Source organism: Cornus florida, unplaced genomic scaffold (assembly GCF_030987335.1).
Source record: "Cornus florida cultivar Cherokee Brave unplaced genomic scaffold, ASM3098733v1 CherokeeBrave_3.0.0_Hap2_Chr11, whole genome shotgun sequence".
Lineage (NCBI taxonomy): Eukaryota > Viridiplantae > Streptophyta > Magnoliopsida > Cornales > Cornaceae > Cornus > Cornus florida.
In genome coordinates, this window is record NW_026775581.1 from 3,302,341 (window position 1) to 3,328,022 (window position 25,682).

Below are 25,682 nucleotides of genomic sequence, written 5' to 3' on the forward strand. Positions count from 1 at the left end.
ACTACATACCAATAATATAGCACATAATCTATTCAAATAATAGAATATTTATTCTATGTAGATCCGGCACAAGGGTAGTTCCATTTTTGGGCTTGTCTAGATATATACGAACAATCTAAAATTGAAATAGCTGGTGAAAGAGCCCTCAGATCTCACAGCTTTGAAGCTAATGGCATTCATCAAAAGCCTTTACACACCACCATGAAAATAAATAAATAAATAAAGGGTAAATTACACTGACATCCCCGGAGGTGGTAGTGGTGGCGGTGGTGGTGGCGATAGTGGTGGTAAAGGCTATTGATGGACAGAACCCATTAAAATGTTGAGTTTTTAATCATCGGGCAATCAATGGAAAGAGCATGCGCAAAATTTTCCACACACTCACATATATAAACATACATATACTGATAGACATAAACTCATGTAAATATACAATAGATATAGAGAGAATAAATTGTATGAAATAAAATGGCGAGTGGAAGGACGTACTCTGTTCGATGACGGAGTCGCCAACAATGTGTGATGCTAGGGTTTATGGAGATGTGGAAAGAATGGCTCTAGAGCATTTTTTCGTTCACTGGAATGTCTTAAGTGCCCTTTACCCCGGATGTGTCACCTGTGTCTCGGGCTTGGTGCATGAAGATTTTATAAGGGAGTTGTTATTAGCTTCCAAAATACTCCGTAATACTCGGGGCGCTCCACTTCTATATACTTTAATAATAAAATGATAAAAATAATTCTAAAAATCACTACCATGTTATTTCGTAACCAAATACTCGTCCAAGTTTGTTACACCGCAACCGTGAATGCAACCTATACCGCAAGTCCGCAACTGCAAACCTTGTTCTAAGCAACTCCAAAATTTGTACAATGCCACAATACCATTAAACATCCCTCCTTGCTCCCTCCCTCTCTTTACTTCACTTCCTCACCCTTCCCTTCCCTTCCCTTCAACCAAACACAAAATCATTCTTCTATCTACCCTCTAAAACATTGTTCCCTCCAACCAAACATACCATTAATCTTCATAAATCAACAAAACAGATATTATAAGTAAATCATGATGATAATGAGATGACAGTGGTACTTAAAAGCTTGTGACAAACATGAATTGTTAGAAAAAAAACCCACGACCATTAAAATCAGAAAGAAGAATCAAAACCACAAAAAGAATTAGTAAATGAATAACACTAGATAAGCCCTCAGATCTCATAGCTATTACAATTCATTGACCGTTCAAGTCTTATGGCTGTCATTAAAAGCCTCTCCCCACCAAATAATAATAATAATAATAATAATGATGGTGGTTGTGGTTGTAGTTGTGGCGGTGATAACGATGGAGAGGCTCCTAATGAAAATCAAAGCACCCGCTCCACAATATTAGTTTTCCATCATAGGGCCCATCAAAGACGACTAAACTTTTCAATCATAAATTGCAAAGCAATTATCAGATGAATGTTAACACAAAGCAAGAGCTCTTGCTCAAAGAAAGGGCAACATCCAAAAAGCAACTAATTACAACTTTGAAGCTAATGGCATTCATCAAAAGCCTTTACACACCACAATGAATATAAATAAACAAATAAAAGGTAAATTACACTGACATCCCCGGAGGTGATAGTGGTGGTGGTGGTGGTGGTGGCGGCGGCGGTGATAGTGGTGGTAAAGGCTACTCATGGACAGAAACCATTAAAATGTTGAGATTTTCCATCACCAGGCAATCAATGGAGAGAGCATGCTTAAAATTTTCCACACTCACATATATAAACACACGTATACTGATTTGGTAGCCAGGGAAAAAAAAATACACACATATACATAAAAACTCATGTAAATATATAATAGATATAGAGAATAAATTGTATGAAATAAAATGGCGAGTGGAAGGGCGTACTGTGTTTGATGGCGGAGTCGCCAACAAAGTGCGATGCTAGGGTTTATGGAGATCAGTAGAATATCTCAAGTGCCCTTTACCTTGGTGCATGAAGGTTTTATAATAGGCCTCACATAAGATTTTGAGTCCCGAATTGTTTCTCTATCATTTAAAAGTGTTTTGTTTTTTTTTTTTTTTTTTTTTTTTTTTTCTAAGTATTTGAGAGTAGTTAGAATTTAGAGTTTTTGAAATTAGGTAAATGTTGAATATGTTGGGTAACTATTTTCCTTTAGTCAATTATATGTTTTTTATTTCTTAGAAAGACAATTACACTCATTTCTTCTTGTTATTATCAAATATGGTAACATCGATATTATTGTAAAATTAGCAATAAAAATGTTTAAAAAAATATTGTTACAAAATAAATTAAAAATTAATTTAATTATGAAAGGTACTCATTATAATGTATCACCAAACACCTAATATGCTTTTTACTGACTGCAATTTTCTGTCCACTCTATTGATAAAAACATTTTTTTTTATATGTTATGACAACTACACTAGTAAATCTTGTCTACACTGACTTAGCAGGCTCCAAGTAAAATGCTACCTACAGATCTGAATGTCATAAATAATTTCAACACAAATTTGACCTATTTACAGATTGAATTGCATTTTTCGACACACTACACTTCTATAACAGAATTATTTGTGAGTACTAGTTTATGTTGAATGTATATTAACCAAAGAAAAAATGGCAAGTTAAATAAATATAAACAAAATCGAGAGTCCATTTAATATCATTTTGGGTCTTATATTAGCTTGAAATCATGGCACTATTTATGATGCTCAGTTGGAGCTTGGAAGATAGAGTAACAAATATTTATTTGCGACCAGAAATTAGTGTGATTAATGGAGTCCACAATCGGGTGAGTGTCTATCATGCAAAACAAAATTTATGTGCACCAAAAGTCTGGGAATGTATTAAGAAGAGAAATATCAATATGTAAGGAGAAGGCCACCAGATCATACAAGTGTGTCTGCGCTTGGCTCGAGCTCAAGTCAAGCTCCACCATCAGTGTTCTAGTTTGGCTCGTCTATAGTCGAGGAAGCTCGAGCAGAATTAGGTTAGCTCATTTGACTTAGCAAGACGAGCTCGAGCTCGAGATCAAGATTGATTATGCAGTGATTTCATGCTCTAAATCCTTGATAACCAACTTTCTCCCAGTTCTATAATAGACTTGTCATGATCCTTGGTGTAGTAGTTTGGAAATAAATAACTCTAATCGATTCATGAAACTCCCAACAAAAAATAAATAACATGAAACTAGGACAAGATTGAAATGAATTAGAATATCCAATTAATGGAATGATTTCTTAAAATATCAAAATTATTTCATGCAAATTCATCAAAAAAATTGGTATCTAAGGGGGAAAAAATAATTGGATGAAATTCAGTGCCTCAGGCCCTCAGCTATTGTTTTATCAACAAACCAAAAGCATTTCATTTATCAATCACATATTAAATTTAACCGCCCAATACAGGATAAAGAATAATCCTTTCACACCGCTAAGCAATATGATCTATTGACTGCAAACAAATACTATATGTACATCAGAGAGTAGATTTAAGGAAACAAACAGTGAACAAAAGGATTATGACAATGGCCAGCACGCCCTGTTGGAGGAGAATAACGTGTTACTCCAATCCTTTTGAACCAATATTCCAACATTATATAGATTACAGAATACACCTAAAAGAGAAAAATTGGGACAAAAGTTCCCAGCAACTCGTTCATTACCACAAAATCCCAACAGTTTAACCCATTCTGCAGTATTAATCAACCTTCCAGCAGAAAATTGATTCTTCGTAAATTTGGGTTTTCTTCCTGTTTTATGGTATATCATTCATAAATTTGGGTTTTCTTCCTGTTTTATGGTACATTATTCTTCGTTTTTTCCTCTGGAAACCACAATTGTTTTTTGCATTTGAAGTTTCTTAATTGATTTTTCCCTGAGTAACTGGATACAAAAGATAGAACCCTAGGGCACATAGAATCCTCCAATAAACACAATAAGCAACACCTTAGATTTATGTCACATAAAATTTTTGAAAACCACTGAAGATTCTCTTTTTGTCTGAATATCTCTATTATTTCTTGTTCTCTCTCTGTTAGGTTATGCTGTGGTAATCTTTGTTAGGTTATGTGGAAAGAGAAGATTCAACAATCTCTGTTAGGTTATTTCTCATCTCTATTTTTTCTTTTTTCTTTTTTCATTTTTCTTTTTCTTTTTTTTTTCTTTTCTTTTTTTTTTTTTTTTTTGTTTCAGGGTTTTGGAGCATATATGAAAAAGTCACTACCCGGGAAGAGTGCTACAGTTTCAGAATAGTTTATATTTTTAGTTTTTGAACAAGCATTCCCGAACCATGGTAAATAATAAATGTTACATGCCATTCTTTGTGACGTGGCTTCAAACATCTTGGACATTCCAATGTCTTGCCTCATGGTTTCACATTCTAAAAGTGCCAACTCCACCAGAATAAATCAACATCTACTTCTTTTTGTTTTTGTCATTGGCAAGAAACTCACACACTAATATACTCCTTTGGAGACTCAAAACCTCACCATCCATTTAGGGAGGTAGAGAAGGAAAAAATATTGAATACCAAGGAGGTATGGTACTCCGGGGCATTGACAGTTCTTAGATCTAAGGGCTAGAATGACCCCGGAGTACCATACCTTCGGGGTGTTCAATATTTTCTCGTAGAGGAGATACCATTAAGCCACAAGGTCATTGGTAATCAACATATACTTGGTGCATGATATCTTGATGAGAATTTACAAATGGAATATTCATTTAAGATGGACAATAGTCCAACTGGTATAAGCCATCCTTTTAAAAGGGAAGAGGCCAGCTGTTCATATAAATATATATAAATATATATCAAACCAGGTGCTATATATATATATATATTACACTTCTTAATTTACCAAACCGGTCATGCAACAACTTTATTATAAAACTTTGTCCACGTTATTTTCTTTTCTTTTTTTATTAAATTTAAAATCTGAATTATAAAGTCAAAACTTATACAAGTGTCCCATTTACAAAGCTACACATTGTCCAGCGTACAAAAGCTTTATATTGTTTACTATACTTCAAAACTTTCAAATTGAAAGTTAGGCAATATAGCGGTTAAAAATGATACAATCAGTACCATCGTTAATGGAGTAGTATTGGCTGGTATTTACTGTTGTGAATGACATCACTCACCGGTGAATATCAGTATCGCAATAGTTACGGTATCGGTCACAGTCGCGTTGTAATAGATTTGGACAAAGTCAGTATAAATTGGCCGATGCGTCGCGTTGTAACGAACTCGGACAAAGTCAGTATAAATTGGCCGATATAAGTCGCGTATCGGACTTGAAAAAGGGTCGCATATCGGACGATAATGCGAACCATCAACCTTGAAAAACCATCAAAACTCTAGTGCTTTGGATCGTATGTATGGTTTGTGAATTTCTTACATTCAGAAAGGTTTTCTCACATTACACAATGCAAAAACTCCAATATTTTCAAACATATCTTTTATATGTGTGTGTGCATACATATATATATATATATATATATGTCTTTCACAAGGGTAATTTATTGTTTGATAACAATTTTGATTAGTAATGACAAATTTGTTTGTGCGTCCCTATGTTGATACATTTTTAGAATGCTTGAACATTGAATGTTCAATTGTTCCACCTCAAACTCTTCTATATAATTTGTGGATGTAACACCTCCTTTGGTAGATTGAGAAGCGTAAGTAAGTAAATAAATAAATATATATATATATATATATATATATATATATATATATATAGGAAGCAAAGTTCTTCGTATCGGCCGGTATGTTTGGAACGATTTTCCAAGGTTGTGGTGATACCAACACTCACCAGTATGTCAGTGAGAATACCCGTGAGTGATGCCATTCACAACAGTATCGACCGATACGTCATGAACCGGCCAAAACTCTTCCATTAACGCGGATACTAGATGTACCATTTTTAACGTATTGTTCCTAACTTTCAATTTGAAAGTTCCAAAGTGTGGTAAACAACTTTATATATAAAGTTTTGTACATGTACATTGAACAATTTGTAACCTTGTACATGTGACACTAGTGTAAATTTTAACTTCATAATTTAGATTTTAAATTTAATAAATAAAAAATAATAATAATAATTGATGAGGATAAAGCTTTATAATAAAGCTAAAGGAGGTTACTTAAAAACAAAGATTTATTCTCTAGTTTTTTTGGCCACCAATCCTTACTTCTTACTCTATAGTCCATCTCTAACTATGATGGATCAAATATTCAATCTTTTACCTAAAACTAATGAGGATAGAGCTCAAAATTCACCAGCATCCTAATACTTCCAAAAAGAACAACAATATCCACCACATCATTCATTTTGGTGAAGAATTATGTATTATTTTCAATATTTTATATTTTAATTTTAAAACTAAATTATAAATTTTATGATTAGTATTCATTTATTTCATAATTAAGTTAATTTTTATTCATTAATTTCACAAATAATATAATACTAAGTATTTTTAAAATTATTAAAACTTAGAATTCATTAATAGTTCTTACTTGTGCAAAATGATGTTCGAAAAATTCATTAGAAATCCATCTTTATCAAATTATATTGTAAAAAGTAACAATAGGTGCATTTTAGTCAACATGTGCGCATTTGAAAACAAATAAAAATAAAATTAAAATAAAATAAAAAATCACAACTATGTTATTTCGTAACCAAATACTCGTCCAAATTCGTTACACTGCAACCTATACCGCAGGTCTGCAACTGCAAACCTTGTTCTAAACAAACCCAAAGTTTGTACAATGCGACAATACCATTAAACATCTGTAACGACCCGGTCATTTGCCTTCCTTTCCTTTTTTCCTGAAATTTTACGAATGAATTTTTTTTCGTTTAATTTTCTTTTCTGAGCTTTGTTTCGTGTCGCTTAGTGTCATCTCGAGTGCTCGGAATTGGTTCATGAGACTCTTTTCCGTGGATTGACAACTTCCTTTGAGGACCGAGTCATTTTCACATTTTCGCTATTTCGTCCTTTTCCCTATTCTGTCTTATTTCCGTTTGTCAGTTTTTGGCACAACCTCACTTCTCATGCTCGGAGTTGGTTTTTGACTTCACGTGCCTTCATCTTGAGTGGTTTCCATGAAATACGTATCTTTACTTTTGCAAGAAAGTACTCTGGTTGCTCCCGGTGTCCATAGGGCCATGGATGCAAAGTTCTTTGAAATTATTTTCTTCTCTTGGGGTGTTTTTCGTAAATATCTTTTGAAGATATTTTATTTCAGGGGTTTTTAAGAAAATATTTTTGAAAGATATTTTCATTCTGGGCCATAAGTGCAGTTTTCACTTTTTGGAGGGGCCATTGTGCAATTAATGAAAGTTATTGCAAAATGTCTTGTTTTGAGCCTGAATCCTCATATGGGATTCATTTTCACATTTCGTCGAGTTGTGTACTCTTGGAATTTCCTCTTGGTCGATGTTTTTCAATTTCAGGGTTTTTGGCCCTAGTTTTTGCCAAACTTGTTTTGGGTATAACTTTCTGCTCGGGACTCAGTTTTTAACGCTGTTTCTTCTGTTGTTCATATTTTATCATTTTGAATCTTTTTTATTCACAAAGTTTTGCCATTTGAGCGCGTCTGCTCAAATTTTACTTTTTCGGACCCGGCGGGGCCCATTTGGGGCACTTTTTGAGATTTCTATAAAAGGGGGGTGAGATATTTCATTTTTCATCTTCTCCCCTCTTCATGCACGACCTGGAGCTCCCATGGCAGCCCAAGGGGTGCTTCCATCTTCTCTCTCCTCTTTTGGTTCACTTTTCCTTAATGGAAAGTTTTCGGCCTTAACGTTTGTTGTTCCCCTTGTCGTGCTCTACCTTTCCCCCTTATTAGAATTCAGTTTTGATCATTTCTTGAGTTTGGTTTTGAGGTCAAGTTATGATTTTGATGGGGCTTTCATGGAGGTTATGTTCACGGCGTTGTCCCCGACAAAACCTAGTAGTTTCGTCGGATTCGGAGCCGTTCCATTTTGATGGCATTTGAGATTTTTATCTCAAATTAAGGTAGGGGATGTTTTAGGTTTAAATTCTTGTTATATAGCATGCTTGTGATGCTTATACTACTTGTTTGCATGATTAAATATAAAATCTAGAGATTTTATTATTTATTTTTCTTGTACGGGATCTAATTTTTCCGGTTGCTCATGACTTGGTTTAAACATGTAGCATGATTTTATATTGCCCCTTGATATGCTCATTGTCGTGTATTAAAATTGGAACATTTGAATAAGTATTAAAGATTTTATTTAATATTTATCTTAGGTGAAAGATTAATTCACATGGCCTTAACTAGCTTGAAATTAATATGTGTTAACATATTATATTAGGCCTTAGCATGCTTTTCAACATAGTTGAATTTCAAAGTAATTAGAGGTGTTTTAAAAATTAGTAATTATTAATTAATTTGCCCCGAGTGCACTATTCACTCCATTTGAATTCCGACTTGATATTCTTGATCTATATGCCATATAGCTTCACATATATTTGATTTAGAATATTCGGTGAGATTTTGAAACCTTTCATTTAATTAATTTTCTTGTTTAAGATTTAATCCTCATGGTGATATACAACTTGGAATTGAATTGTGGCATGCTAGAAAATTAAACTTAGGTATAGTTGTTCACATATATTAAATTGAGATTAATTACATGAGAATTGCAACTTTTAATTTATATTTAACTTTAGTGAAAGTTTAATTCACATGGTCTTAAATTGAATGAAATAAACTTGTAATGTGATATTACATTAGTTCTTGGCATGCTTTCCAACATAGGTTAATTTGAGAGCATTTGGTTAAGTTTGAAAATCTAGAGATTTTAATTAAAAGAATTAATTAAAATCTATTTTGTGGTCCCATTAGCTTAATTAAGGTTTTAACTTGATGTTTGTATTGGCCATGACTTATTTACTAGTATATATTAATTGTGGACCATTTGAAGGTGCTTTGAAACCTTGGTAATTAAATTAGCATGATTTAATTAGAGTTCTACTTTGTTGTTCCAATAACCTAATTGAGTTTTAGAATAGATATAGGTAATGACCATGCCATGTTATTTAATATGTATTAATTTGAAGTTATTTGGAATTGAATTAGAATCTAGGGAATTTAATTATTTTTATTTAATTAAATTCTATCGAATTGAGTCATGGATTTAATTGTGTTTGAAAGTCGTTTCTATATCAAAATCATGGACTTGGACTTGTTGTATATTCATTTGGTTATGTTTTGAACATTGAATAACATAGTTGCTATGTTTGTATTCATGAGAATATGTTTTCCTTATTGAATATATTGTTGCCTTGTGTAATGATTTGCACACTTCGTGTTTAACATCTTTCATGCATAGCGTGTAACGAATCGCACACTGAAGATTCGACATTCATCATATCATATTAGTTGCGGATTTAGAGCATGTATTGTATAGGTTTCCAAATTTGGTTGTGCTTAGTAGATAGTTGATTATCTTGCATATTCTTGTTGATATATGCGTTGTTGTACAACTTATTGATTTTGGAAACTTGGGGATGTCGTTGTTTGACTATGGCTAGGACGTGGTTCTAGTACGGGGGATAGTCCCTCTATATATAGTCTAGTGCGCACATAGGGAGGTTACCCATGGGCTAGTAACCCTAAAGTAACTATGTTATCGGTCTGATCCGGCGTGACGTCCAAGTATCCACGTTGTTTGATTTCGCATTTCATTTTCAAGTTGATAACTAGATGATGTTGTAACTTGTTGTTTCTTATTTGTCGTTCCATTTTAAGTTACAGGATGTTAACTTTGCGAAATTATGTTTTATGCGATGTATTGGAAGTTCCAATGTTGGTTAAATTGCATCGATATTGAAAATCATGTTTTGACATACTAATAAAGCTTAGGATTGCTCCTATTGATTCATTTATAACATAGACGTTAGGTGGCATGAACCACTACTGTTATTTTGTGCTTTAGATTCTAAGTTGATGGCTTTGAAAACTTAAACCTTGTTACATTGTATAACATGCTCTTTTGTTGTTGAATTGCATGGATAATGTGATTCTTGTTAACTTGTATTCAACTATGCTTTTGTTATGTTGTATGGATTACTCTACACCTAGTTCAATTGTATTGAAAATGCAATTCATGTTAATATATGCTCAAGCATTCTTCTTGTCGTGTTCTTTAGATTATCCCAACCATGATTCGTTTCATACACGTATGTATATCATGATTCTTGTTACTTAGACTCTAAGGTAGCTTAGGATGCTCCACGAGTCTCACTTGGACATGGACGTTAGGTGGCATGAGCCCCTCTAACATGTTTCACCTTAAGGTGATAAATTTGTAAAATGCTAGGTCGATGCATGCTCATCTCCTACGAGTAGCTTTATGTTACTCACCCTCACAATACTGGGGCATATTTCAGGTACGAAGACTTGGTTCGTGAAGCCTAGCATTCCTTGGATGTCGAGTAGCTTTCAAGTTTCCATTTCATGCAAATGTTAGCATGAAATGTCATTTTGTAGACTTATATGTCAAAATATGTATGTTTGATTCCATGTATGTAATGTATAATTAAGTACACTCCTTTCAATGTATTTGATATGTATGAGATGAGGCCGGAGGCCAATGACATGTATATTGTATTTTATGTAACTTTTTAACTTCATGAAATGTTATGAAAAACTTGGAAAATCGCAAGTCATTCCTTCACCACGGTTGCATCGGGTGTGGGAATTCCATTTTCATTCTTTTATAGGGTCTTATTAATCTTGTATGAAGTGTGGCCAAGGGCCAAACGGTCATTTGATCCCGTTTTGCATTTTTGGATTCCATGTTTTCCATTCCAAGTCAATTTTTGCCTTTTTGCCCGTTGGGGGGTCGGATTTTGCAGCGGCTATATTTTTAAGCCATGGACCATTGTAGCACGTCTAAATAGGTAAGTTATGTTTGCGTGTATAGTCGTTTCCGGGTAAAACCTCATCGTTTGTGTTTTGAGCCTCTTGTGAATTCATTTTGCATATTCTGATCTAGGGGCATTATGGACCTTTCACCTCAGTTTTATTTTCTTCTTTCGACATGGTCGCTTAGAAAACGTGATTTTAGGGGGGGGGGGGGGTTTCTTTTTCGTGTTTTTCCAGAAAAGGTCGTCTTGATACCGAAAATCCCTCGTGAAGTTTCAGCTTCTAGTTTTCATTTAGCAGCTTTATGACCCTCTTATTCAGTTCTGAGATTCTGTTTGCAAAGTTGGGTAGAAAACTCGATTTTAAGGGGGGTTTCTTCTTCGTATTTTTCTAGAAAAACTCGTCTTGACCTCCGTTTCAAGCCTCAGTTCTGGGCAGATCAAAAAAAATGTAGCAAAAGGGTTGCCACCAGCCATGTCTTTGGGCGCCAGCATGCACACCGGTGGGCTCGCGCATGGACGCCGTGTGCGCCATGGCCCCTCGTCGGGCCGCCACGACGTCAATTCTTCTTTTGGGCTTTTCTCCTTCGTCCGGACTCCGATTCAAGTGAATTTTTTTTTTTGAACTTGACTAATTTTTTGCTGTCTTTCCAACGGTGTGCTCGGTTGCACCCGGTTCTTCTTGGATAATTACCAGTTTACCTTTTTTGCTTTAAGTGCTCGTTTTTCTTCGTCATGCCGTTTCTCCTTCGTTCGGACTTCGAATCATGCGATTCTTGAGTCCATCTTGATTAGTTTTTCGTTGTCCTTCCAGCGGTGTGCTCGGTGGCACCTGAATCTATAATTTTTGGAAATGACTATTTTGCCCCTGGGCTTATTTGTCATATTTTCGATCTTTTGCTTTCGCATCAATTCTTGTTGAGTTCCACGACCTCATGGAAGGTCACTTTGACTTCTTAGAGTCCAATTTTCTGTTTTTGCTTTCGCATTCAGATCCGTTATCGGATCACGCTTACGGTTCATCACAGGACACGCTGGCCTAAAAACCAGGGTCGTCACAACATCCCTCCTTGCTCCCTTCCCTTCCCTCCAACCAAGCACAAAATCATTCTTCTATCTACCCTCTAATCCATCCTTCCCTCCAACCAAACATACCATTAATCTTAATAAATCAACAAAACAGATATTATAAGTAAATCATGATGATAATGAGATAACAGTGGTACTTTAAGGCTTGTGACAAACATGAATTGTTAGGAAAAACCCACGACCATTGAAATCAGAAAGAGGAATCAAAAACCACAAAAAGAAATAGTGAATGAATAACACCATATAAGCCCTCAGATCTCATAGCTATTACGATTCATTACAGTTGAAGTCTTATGGCTTTCATTAAAAGCTTCTCCCTGCCAAAAACTAATAATAATAATAATAATAAAAATGGTGGTGGTGGTGGTGGTGGTTGTGGCGATGGTGGCGATGGAGAGGCTCCTAATGAAAATCAAAGCAACCGCTCCATAATATAAGTTTTCCATCATAGAGCCCATCAAAGAAGACTAAACTTTTCAATCATAAATTGCAAATCAATTATCAGATGAATTTCAACACAAAGCAAGAGCTATTGCTCAAAGAAAGGGCAACATCCAAAAAGCAAAGGACAAAATTTCACGTCAATAATGATCATAAGTAGGCAAAAACAAAAACAAAAACAAAACAATATATATATATATATATATATATATATATATATATATATCCTTACAGAATCAAATATGCCAATGCATCATGAAAAAACCACACATTCATTTTATATACAAAGCGATAGACATTGAGTCCTTAAAATTTCCAATACCTGTTCAATTGCACGTATGGTGCATCAACGGTGGTTGGAACAAAGACGCATTTTGTTATGACTCAAATTTGATAGATGGAATAATCTGTAAAGACAAATCAATACATAAAGTCACACGCCCATTATTTATTTTCTCATCAAAGAATTTCCTTCAACTATTCATATCTAACAACTAATACAATAATGTGGATTTGAAGGAAAATATTCAAATGCACGTCTTGTTTCATTATACACATATAGAGTTATACTCGTATTGAGTCCTTAGAAGTAACATTAGGTTAGACCAGTTCAATTGCACAAACCCATCCAGGCTACCAGGTAAGTTCAATGGTACATGAATTAATTACACACAAACATAAAGACAAGTAGAAAAAATAAAATTTGTCAAATGTTAAAAATCATGAAAGTTTGAACATATTCACAGGCAAACAATGGGTTTCGGTTCTCAGACCAAGTTATACCGTACGCATAGTTGTTAAAGGCTCAAGGCACACTAAGGCACCAAATGCCTTCTGAAGCCAAAGCGCAAGGCGCAGTATAAGGTGTGAGCCTGATTGAAGTAAGGCGCGTGTATATAATAATGCATATTTAAACATATATTATTATATATATTCATAATCAAGCAGTAATTGCAGTTAATGTAAGTAGTGAATCATAAATTTATGAACTTTGTCAAATATTTCAGAAGGTTAATAAAATAAGATATATGATATAGAACCTTTTAATTTATTAGTCATCAAGTAAAAAAGAAAATGATATGAATAAATGATTATAACATACAAGGAGCGCCCTTTTTCTAGCCCAGAGTCTACTAAAAAGTGTGAGCCTGAGGGCTTTATGTGAGCCTGATTGAAGAGGCCTAGCTCGTAGTAGGTTGAAGCGCTTTAGCTAAGCCTGATTCACTACTTACATTAACCTGGAGTCTAAGCTTGGCCCGCAGTGTATGTGTGTAGCATAAAAGGGGGAGGAGGAGGTGATGGTAGTATGGTAAGGCTAGTAATGAATGAAAACCATGAAACCATTCAATATTATAAGATTTTCCATCATTGGGCAACCTAGATATGGCATCTTTTTCCCACAGAGAATACTGAGATTAAGTGTTGATGTAAATGAACTCATAGATTGGGTATTGACAGTTTACAAAACAAAAAAAGAACTGATAAGGAGGACATCAGATAGAAAAACTAGCTTTATGTAAATGCATTGTGCGCACCTTCATACAAGGAGAAATGCCCAGTAAACTTGTATGTTGTACTAAATATTGAACTAATTGGAACATGAAAATGAAACAAGAATCTTCAAACACAATGAAGAAATGTGCAAGAATTTGCAGACAAGCAAAAGGCAAAAAAGAACAAAATATTCAAGACTAACAATTACTAGACAAAAAACTATCCTAAATCACACATACAAAAGCGAATATGAAATACATCCCCCGCTGAATACTACTACACTTCTATGAGGCCAAAAAGGGTCTAATAAACATTAATACTTTAAAGAATTTTACAACTTGTAATTTAGAGGATATGAGAGAAAATTTGCTCAATTCAAACCTGATGCTAAACTTTCAGGACAAGTAAAACCGTCAAATGACAAATGAAAGAAAACCGAAAATTCCTAACACCAATGCATTTCAAATGCATGCATGTCTCTAGAAAAAACACTTAAAGTCTTCCATCCACCTTTACATGATTTATTTGTCTTCTGTAATATTTTTCCTAAAAATGGTGCCATAACTCACAATTGGAACATTTGAAAGTTGCAAAATCAACACTTCACAACAATTCACATCAACACTTGAATTAGAAAGAATTATTATAGTTTTAAAAGGGTCAGATACAGCTTTCTAGGCTGCATTTGCATCAATAACTGCATAAAACAAACTGGTCAGAGCCCAGTGCGTATATCATCATTCACACTACATATGAATAATATAGCACATAATCTATTCAAATAATAGACTATTTAATTCCATTTTTGGGCTTGTCTAGATATATGCGAACAATCTAAAATTGAAATAGCTGGTGAAAGAGCCCTCAGATCTCACAGCTTTGAAGCTAATGGCATTCATCAAAAGCCTTTACACACCACCATGAAAATAAATAAATAAATAAAGGCTATTGATGGACAGAAACCATTAAAATGTTGAGATTTTCCATCATCGGGCAATCAATGGAGAGAGCATGCTTAAAATTTTCCACACACTCACATATATAAACATACATAAACTGATAGACATAAAAACTCATGTAAATATACAATAGATATAGAGAGAATAAATTGTATGAAATAAAATGGCGAGTGGGAGGACGTACTGTGTTCGATTGCAGAGTCGTCAACAAAGTGCAATGCTAGGGTTTATGGAGATCTGAACTGAATGGCCTAGAACATTTTTTTCCGTTCAGTAGAATGTCTTAAGTGTCCTTTACCCCGGGCTTGGTGCATGAAGTTTTATAACTTAAAAATACTTCAAGGCTATGTTTGGTGGGGTGGATTTGAAGGGAAATGATAACTTTAGTTATGAGGGAAATATGGGTTTAAAGGGGAATGATAACTTTATTTATGAGGGAAAGGGAAAGAAATGGAAGGATAATTTTAATTTAGTATTGTGTTTGGTTGATTAATGAAGGAAAAGAAAGGGAAGGACAATAATCACGTTTGGGAAAAGGAGGGGAAAGAAAAAGAAATGGAATTATTTTAATAAATTGACCATTATACCCTTATATATATATATATATATATATATATATATATATATATATATATCTATTGTCTCTAGGCCCACAAGAAAAGAAAAAAAAAAATCAACCTCTAATGTCTCTAGGGTAAATCATTTCAGCCTCTATTCTCGTTCTCAACTCCATCTCTCTATTCTAGTTCTCAACGCCAAACTTCTGTCTCTCTCTCTCTCTCCGCAATTGCAAACTACTACAAGAATCAGAAGTTCAAAACCCATATATTTCAGTTTATATATTTGTCTGCAAGAATCAAAACTTTAAAACCCATATCGGCATCATTTCAGATTGTTCAAAAAATTAAAACCCATATCGATCAAAACCCATATCAAATTGTTCAAAAAATCAAAACCCGTATCAGTTTCCATCGCTCGCTATTCCAATTCGGGTTCACCGTTCGCAAGCTTCAGCCACGGCCCTCTTTCTCTCAACTCTCAAGCTTGGCCCCCTCTCTCTCTGCAACTGCTAAATCAACTAATCAAGGTCTGTAATTCTTGTTTTGCAAACTAAATTCACATGTAATCAAGGGCAAAATTGGCATCTGAGATCACACACCAAGCTTCTCCTTCTCTTTCCCTTCATTTCCTCCCATTTTTGGGAGGTTAAGAAATTTACTGTTGAAGGCTTGTGTTAACCCTCCAAACCCTTCCCTTCCCTTTCCTTCCAACAATTTTTACCAAACACAATTTTTAAATCCCCCTCCATCACCTTCCCTTCCCTTTCCTCCCTTTGCCATTGCACCAAATTGACCCTAAGGGTAAAGTATAGAGACACCCCCTGAGGTTTGAGGTAAAGACAAGGAGAGGAAAGTTTGCCTATTTTGGGACAAGGACACCCCCTGAGATTTGATAGAGCTACCAAAGACACCCCAATAATAATAAATTGACATTTTTAACTCTTTGACTTTTATATTGACCAAATTGACTGTTGAAATGACTTTTCTACCCTCAAATCCATACCAATTGCTTTCATTCTCTCCTCTCTGTTCTCTTCCTCCTCTTACTTGAAGGTATTTTTGGACAACAAATACCTTCAAGTACGTACGTGGGTAACCAATATGCATTGAACCCATTTGCATAGTAAGGACTACCATTCAACATAAGTTGTACTCTTCTGCTTCCAATGAACCCATCCTCTACTTCTACTTGGAAATATCCCCAAGAAAAGAACCAATAAAACCAAACTCTAAAGCTTCATCTCTCTCTCTCTCTCTCCTCCTTTCCCTCTCTAAATGTATATTTCTCTCTCTAAATAAACTCAATATGAGAATATATCTCTCCTAATATAAGAAGCAAACTCTTTATCTTGCAATAAAGGAGTTTATAAAGTTTGTGATTGTAAATTTAGTTGTTGAAACAAATGTGTTAAATAATGAAATCCCCACCTTCCTTTTTTATAGGTTAAGAAATAGTTGCATGCTCTATTCATTAATTAATGTATTCATGTTATTTGCATTCTAATATTTTATTAGATTTTTTTTATTTTTTTACCCTTTTTAAAAAAGAATTCCGGCCAATTAGGACCTATTTGGTTAAGGTTTTTTTTTTTAATTGAGTTTTTTAAATATTATCAACCAAACAAATTATGTATTATTTTTTATTCTTTTAAAATAAAAATTATTTTCAGAAAATTAAACCAAATAAATGGTATACATTTCAAAGAAAACTGTGCCGCTTTTATGCTAATTTATGCTTATTTCAAATATTAAAAATTAAAACAAGACCTTATTTTATTTTATTTTTTAAAGGTAAAACAAGACCTTATTGTAGATTGGAAAGGCAGCAACATTTATTTGACAAGTGCCTTCAAGTAGTCACCCACGTACGTACTTGAAGGTATTTGTTGTCCAAAAATACCTTCAAGTAAGAGGAGGAAGAGAACAAAGAGGAGAGAAGGAAAGAAATGGATATGGGTTTGAGGGTAGAAAGGTCATTTCAATAGTCAATTTGGTCAATATAAAAGTCAAATGGTTAAAAATGTCAATTCATTATCATTGGGGTGTCTTTGGTAGCTCTATCAAATTTCAGGGAGTGTCTTTGTCCCAAAATAGACAAACTTTCCTCCCCTTATCCTTATCCCAAACCTTAAGATGTGTCTTTGTACTTTACCCAATACTTAAAAATAAAGTGATAAAAATAATTCTAAATTATTAAAAAAAACATCTTCTCTTTAATTTCAAATATATAAAAAGATATATACTATATATAATTATGGTACATTATATGAATATATATATATTCTCAAAAATTAAACAGAAGCGATCAATTAGGAGTCAAACTCAAATAATTTTAGGAAACTTTGAAGCGTTAACAAATATATAAAAGTATATACTGCATGTAATTGTGGTATATTATATGAACACGTATGCAATCTCAAATACTGGAAGGATGAGATCAATTAGAACTTGAAGTTTCAAACTCAATAGTTCTGAGAAATTTTGAAACTTCAAGTCAACTTTGTTTCAACAGTAATAAAAGATTTGGATTAAGTGCAAAAAAACCCTGATATATAAGGTTTGTGCACAATTAGTCCTTACTTTTTGAAAATATGTATATTAGTCCATAGAATTCAAAAAATGTGCAAATAAGCCCCTCTGACCAATTTTTTACAAAAAGTAAAAATGAAAACCCTATATTACCCTTTTTATTCCCATTTTGCCCATCACCCATATGTGCATATAACCCCCTCCCCATTTCGTTGCCCCCCTCTCCTTCCTCTCTCTCTCTCTTTATTTATTTATTTCTCCATCTCTGCTTCATTTCTTTCTTTCCTTTCTTTATTTCTTTCTCTCTCTATATTTGCTTCATTTCTTTCTTTCTTCGTATCTGCACACTATTTATATTATTATTTCTCTTAAAAAAATTTATTCATTTACTCCAAAACATGCCATCATCTTCAAGCTCAAGTAGCCATTGTTACCCATATGGGAGGTCAGTGAAAGAATATTATTGTAAATGTGGAGTTAAAAGTCATTTGAAGGTGTCATCTACCCAACGAAATCCTGGTATAAGGTTTTACGGGTGTGTAAACTAGAAGACTGGTTCATGTGGTTGTTTAAGGTGGGAGGATAATGAACTACGAGAGTTGTGGGACTTACAAAGAGCTGATTCTCCATTAGTTGCTCAAGCTCCAACCATGAATATGAATGATGATGACAGGTTTTTGGAGATGGAAAACATGATAGCAGAATTAAGAGAAATGAAGCACATTGGATTTGCCTAACCTAAAAAAAGATGTTTACCTCAGTTTAATGGTTCCATTCTCAATTTTCTTTTGGGGTTCTTTACTTGTGTTGTATTGTTTAAACTAGTAATGTGAAACATTGTAATGTTCTGATGTTTTCCAATAAGTATGATGTGTTTAAATGCAAGTAGGGGACTGTTTGATAAGCGTCAAATATTACATATTTAAGTGCCCTTAATTGCATTAGTTAAGTCCATTATTTGATCTTTGTATATAGATTAACTACATTTTTATGTTTTTATGTTTTTGCAGGTCTTAATTGCTAAAAAGGAATAAGAATAAGGTTTTAAGGGTTTTTGGAGCACAAGTCATATCGGGCCTACATATTAAGTGGTTTTCAAGGAGAAATGACCTGAGTAGATGATGGATGCAATCAGAGCTAAAGAGAGAAGACCAAGTCAAAGAAGCAGCCTCACGTCCAGACACAAGAACTTGCGTCTGGACGCCACCTCTCAGCACCTTGCGTCCGGACGCCACACTACCAGGACCTGACGTCCGGACGCCATTTTGCGTGTCCGGACACAAGGCTACGGGCCTCCTTTTTAATTAAGCCCGATTTTATTCTATCTTGAGGGGAAATTCAAATTTTGAACGTATTATTTTATTTGGAAACTCTTGTAAGGATAAAGTAAGGGAAAAGGCTTATATCGGTTAGTGAGTTTTTGGCTTTTGAAAAGAATATTGTGAGGGAGAGGATTTTTAGGGTTCTTGGAGGCTAAGCTTTGCAACAATGGTGAAAAGATGGATTTCTTTCTCTTCTTCAATCCTGGAGGTTGCTGCCATATCCATGAGAGGCTAAATCTCTTTCTAGAGAGTTGATGTAACCTAAACCAAGTAAACACGTGTTAATTTGTATTTCAATTTGGGGATTTTTTATTGTATATATTCAGTTTCATAAATTAAAAGTATTTACATTGAATTAATGTACTTTGAATTGAATTGATGTATGTGTTTATCATTTGAATATATATTTGTGTTGATTTGTTATCTTGTCTTAGAAATCATATTGATACAAATATTACACTTGATTTCCTATAGTGACAATGGGAAAGAATTTATGGAATGGTTATATTGGCATATAATTGAGCATTTATATAGATTATACTTAAGGAAGATGGACCATGCTACACCCTTAGATTAATATAGTTAGGTAAATGGTCCATACCAACTGAAGATAATCTATGAAATTTAATTGATTTTATGTGTTGCAACATACTATTGAAGGACCTTAATAGGCCATGCCTAGGGAAGATGGTTCATACCACAATCTAGTTTAGGTAGATGAACCATGCTAACCAAAGATGGGTTATACTTAGTCTTGAATGTATGATCTTCTTGACAATGTTGTGGTAGTTTTATGCTTCTATATATCATTATATATATATAATTGTCTATCCCCAAGTTGAATGCAAGTTCAACATGTTTATGAGGTTGAGGTGAAGTCAATTCCCTAGCCTTCTCTTTATAAGTTCAATCCATTCTATTTACATTATTTACTGTTTTATGAAATTTAAATTCATAGGTTAAGTGACAAACCAATTGAATTATCATTTCTGTTATCAAATTAGGAATTAATTTTACAATTCTGTTTGCCATAAACTAGCAATTATTGTGGTTCGACAACCCTTTATTATAGCATTAATCTACAATGGTGAATGTGTTATTGTTATAAGTGGTATTTTTAAGTTGTACATATTTGTGCGCATCACTGTTTAAATGTAATTATAATGTGTTTAAATGCAACTATAACCTGTTTGAATGCAAGTATAATGTGTTTAAATGCAAATACATCGTGTTTGAATGAAAACATTGTATTTACTGCACCACGCATTTTATGGTGACCAACTATTCAATAATGACCAACTATAGCCTGCACCATTAATCGTGTCTAATTTTACCACTCACAATAGTATGATTCCGTGTAGGATAGTGCTATAAAGAGAGGTGTCAAACCCACAGAGAGATAAGATTAGTATTTAGTTTTTACTTTAGTCCTAATGGTTTACAAATAATTGGTTGAAAAATTTGTTGGTTGTCAAGATTAAAAACGAACTAAAATTAAAGCAAAATATTAAACTAGAGTAAATTAAATAATCATAAAGAGAAATCTTAGGGCTTTGACTTCACTACAATCATCATACTATGGTTAATTGTACCAACTCTGGGGATTTAACAATTATGCTTTTCAAAAAATTGAACTTAATAACATTAATTCAATTCGAGTTTTAAAGAAAGATGTTTTACAAAATTCAATTAACTACAACCTATCTGCGGTTATCGTGGACTATCCACCTACCTACTCTAACTACTTTAATTATTTTGCAAACAATCCACCTTTTCTAAGCATATACTATGAAAACATTCTTTTACAAAAAATATTGGAACACCATTATATGACATCTATTCTCATGTCCAGCAGGGCTCTGCCAGATACCGTACAATAAGATAAGTTGAGAATAGAAAACAAACAATTATATCTAAGACAAGGTAATAACAATTTGCAATCTATTAAAGCATGAAAACCAATTGAGTTGTCTCAATTGCTCATGGTCATATAATCAAGTAAATATAATATATTAAAACAATCCCAGAGTTAAGAACAATCAAACCATAATACGAGATTGGGTTACATCAGTGCCCTAAGAGAGGAATTAGCTACTCATAACGATGTCAAATGTCATTATGTTGGAGTTGTCCCTATCATCACGGACGACACTTCTCTTCTCAAGATCTTCACCTTCTAAGGTTGTGGAAACCCTAAAAGCCACCACAGTATTAGCCTTTTGAATAACACGGCAAAAGGACTTTGAATTTTAGACCTCTTCTATCAAGGCTTAAGCCTTCTTTAATTGAAGAAAATAAGGATCTGGTGGGCTTTAAGGTCTTCTGGCCCATTTGAAATGAGATACGGCTTGAAAAGGAAGCAATCCTGTAACTTAATCTGACATGTCATGGAATGCTTGAGCTTTAGGAACAAAGGCTCGAGCTTTAAGGTTCAGGCTCGAGCTTAAGGAATAAGGCTCGAGCTTTTCTGGATTGATGCTCGAGCTTCAAGAATTGGTGCTCGATCTTTGCTTTGACACTTAGCCAAATTTCTTCAATTACTTTTTGAAGCGGCTTTTTCTTCAACACTTAGAATATTCTTGGGATTAAAATCTTTTAATATTGCTCGATTAAAGCTTCATGGGTTCGAGCACTATGTACCAGGCTCAAACATTTGGTTCTCAAGGCTCGAGCTTCAATAGATAGTGCTCGATCCTTGGGTTGAGGCATGAGGTCTGGGAGCTTGGAAATCAACTTTTCAAATTCCAACGACTTGTGCTCAAGCTTAAGGGTCAAGGCTCGAGCACCTTATGGTCAGGCTCGAGCACTTTTTGTTTAAGCTCGAGCCTGAAGGTACAAGGCTCGAGCTTGAATGCCTTGTTGATTTTTGTCCTCTTTGACTTGCAAGGCTTGAGCCTCAGGACTTGGGCTCGAGCTTTGAACTCTGAATTCTTCCAAACTTCACCATTTAAGCTCTCGGCTTGCTCTAGATGACCGGCAATGACTCTAGAAGCTTTGATATCATCGTAAAGTCCCAATTTTAACCATTTTTCTGGGAAAGTACCTACAAACACACATTAATCATAAATCAGTCTAAAACAAGATAGATATATCACTTTAGGCTGCAACATATGTCTATTTAGGGGCTCAAATATGCAAATATTCAACGTTCATCATACCCCCAAACTTACATAATACCTGTCTTTTTAGGTACTACTTGAGTAGGACTCACCCACTTGCTATCTGAGATGGGGTAGATTATTCTTACATCTAACAACTTCACAACTTCCTTCAAAACTACCTCCTTCATATTAGGATTCAATCTTCGTTGGAGCTCCTGAGATGTTCGGGAATCTTCCTCCAAATGAATCTGATGCATGCAAATTGCGGGACTAATTCCTTTTAAATCAACCACACTCCACCCAATAGCCTCTTTATTTTGCTCAATAACTTTTAAGAGACTACTTTCTTGGGAACTTGTAAGATTAGAAGAAATGATCACCGGAAGGGTGTCATTTAAACCTAAGAAAGCATACTTAAGATTGTCCGAAAGTGGCTTAAGCTCAAGCTTAGGTGGAGACTCTAAAGAAAGAATAGGCAGAATATTAGAAAGTGGTGGAAGAGGTTCTAATCTAGATTTTCATGGAGGAAAATCTATGATAGGAGTGGAGTTGAGCAAAGAATTCACTTCAGCTATTGAAGATTCAATATCAAAATCTTCATAATTGAAGTGATTCAGACAAGCCTCTAAAGGATCCTTGAATAAAATAGTTTGGAGTGATTCCTTGACCAACTCATCAATAACATCAAGGAAGAAGCATTCACTATCATCGTGGGGATGATGAATAGCATTGAAGATGTTTAGCTTGACTTTCATATTTCCAAAAGATAAATCCATGGCTCCAGTCCTACAGTTAATGCAAGCATTTACTGTGGCTAGAAAAAGACGCCTAAGAATAACTGGAATATATTTTTTGGAATCGTAGACCGGTTCTGTATCAAGCACTAAGAAATCGATTGGAAAGAAGAACTTGTCCACTTTTATAAGTACGTCTTTAACAATACCTCGTGGTTGTTTGACAGAACGGTCAACAAGCTGTAAAACAACCAACATAGGTGTTAACTCACCCAGACCTAATTTCTCATACACCGAGTAAGGAATAAGATTGACACTAGCTCCAAGATCGAGAAGTGCTCGCTCTATCACATTATTTTTAATGATGCAAGAAATTGTAGGAGCACCAGGATCTTTAACCTTAAGAGGAGTGCTATACTTAAGAATAACACTGACATGCTCAGTGAGACAAATTTTCTTAGGAACTAGGCTATTAGATTTTATCTTAAAAGTGCACAAGTCCTTTAAAAATTTGGAGTAGGCGGGAATTTGCTTTATAGCATCAAGCAGAGGAAGATTAATTTTGACCTGTTTAAAGACCTCTATCATATCTTGAATTTTCTTCCCTTACTTACCAAAGTGGGAGGGTTCCTTGAGACGTTCAGGATAAGGTGCTCTTGGCTCATAAGCTGTCTCAGGAATAAGAGCAAATGAAGAAGTGACTCCACCTTTAACCTCTGTAGTGGATTGTGGAATAGAACTTAAGGAAGATGATAGGAACAATTGGAATCCTAAGCCTTTCTTTTTATTCCTATTTTTTTTTCAACTTGATTGTCAACCACTTTACCACTCCTCAATGTAGTAATAGCCTGAACTTACTCATGATGAATGCCTGAGGAATTGGTTTCATCAATCATGTAAGTCTGCCCTTTCGGGTTGGCTATTGACTGACTAGGCAACTTTCTATCCTTTCTTTGAGATAGAGTACTCGCTATTTGCCCAACTTATGCCTTTAGCTTCGCTATGGCTTGAGAGTGAGATTTAAGAAGTTGGGTATTGGCTTTAATATCAATAAGAGCATTGAGTACTTGTTCCTTAAAAGCAAAATTTCTAGGAGGAGTTTGAAGATTAGGAGTTTGAGTGGGTTGATTCCTAAACTGAGGTGGACGGTAAATACTAGATTGGTTGAAAGAATTATTTTGTGGCATAGGATTGGATGAATTTTGATACTGTCCCTGAGATTGAGGAACAGTGGTTCCTTGGCTTTGGTTACGCCATGACAAATTTGGATGATCTCTCCAGCCAAGATTATATATAGAAGAATATGGATTGTATGCTGGTCTAGAGAATGCAGCATTCACTTGCTCCTGTGGGATCTCAGATGATTATCCCATTATAGGGCAAGTGTCAGCAAAATGGGAAGGATTAGCATAGATTGAACAAACTTCCTTTGGCAAGGCAGTTTGTGGACTAGTAACTGGAGCAAAGCCGAATAATAGAATTTGATCGAACCTACGGTTCAAGGCTTCTATTTGAGTAGCTAATTCACTAGATTTGTCTACCTCAAAGACTTTTTCAACTTTATGCATTCCAGGTGAAGACCTAGACCTAGAGGAAGACGCATGTTGCATTCAATTTTCACTTAGGGCCTCAAACAGTTACCAAGCGTCAGCTAGACTCTTATGCAGAAAGTTCCATTACTAGAAGCATCAACCATGTTTCTATAAGAATCAGAGAGACTATCATAGAAAATCTGTATTAAGTGTCATTGTACAATATTATGGTGTGGACACTTTCTTAGAAGATCATTATATCTTTCCTGAGCATCATGGAACTGTTCTCCCGGGATTTGGGAAAACGCCATGATTTCTCTTCTCATTTGACAAGTTTTACCTACTGTGTAGTACTTCTTCAAGAACTCTTGTTGCAACATCTCCCATGTAGATTTGGAATTTGGAGGAAGGGAATGCAACCAAGTTCTTGCTTTGTCCTTAAGAGAAAATTGGAAAAGTCACATCCTGAATGAATCATTAGTAAGAGAGGTCAACTTGGTAGTTGAACACAATTCCAAAAATATATCCAAGTGCGTATAAGGATCCTCTGTTACATACCCTTGGAAGGTAGGAAGCATTTGGATCATAGTAGGCTTGATCTCAAAATGGGTTGCATCAGCGTCCAAAAATACAAAGCACGAAGGAAAAGTGTATGTGGTAGGAATGAAATGGTCCCTTAATTATTGTTGTGGAGGAACAAGTGGAACTCGTCCTCCATTACCATTATCATTGCCATTGCCATTACCCAGTGCATCATGAATATCAGCTATGTTTTCAGAGGAACTTCCTATATTATTCAAATATTTTTTAAGTTTTCTTAATTGACTAAGAGTTCTCTCTATTTTAGGATCATGCACTAAAGGTTTTGACCTAGTTTGGTGAGTTAATATGCATTCATTCCACTAATCCTAGACAGTGGCAAAAATAAAATTTCCAAGTAACAGAAAAATAGTAAAAACTCACAAAAGGTTTAATAAACCGAAGCTTTTGTCCCTTAAGTGTCTTTGTC

General features: G+C 34.6%; 1 non-coding gene across 1 annotated transcript; it reads right to left on the reverse strand.

The window, feature by feature from the left end:
* Window positions 1–14,593: 14,593 nt before the first annotated feature.
* LOC132287606 (small nucleolar RNA snoR118) lies at window positions 14,594–14,681 on the reverse strand. Its single transcript, XR_009473100.1, has one exon. It is a non-coding gene; the product is annotated as a small nucleolar RNA snoR118 (small nucleolar RNA).
* Between the last annotated feature and the right edge of the window lie 11,001 nt (window positions 14,682–25,682).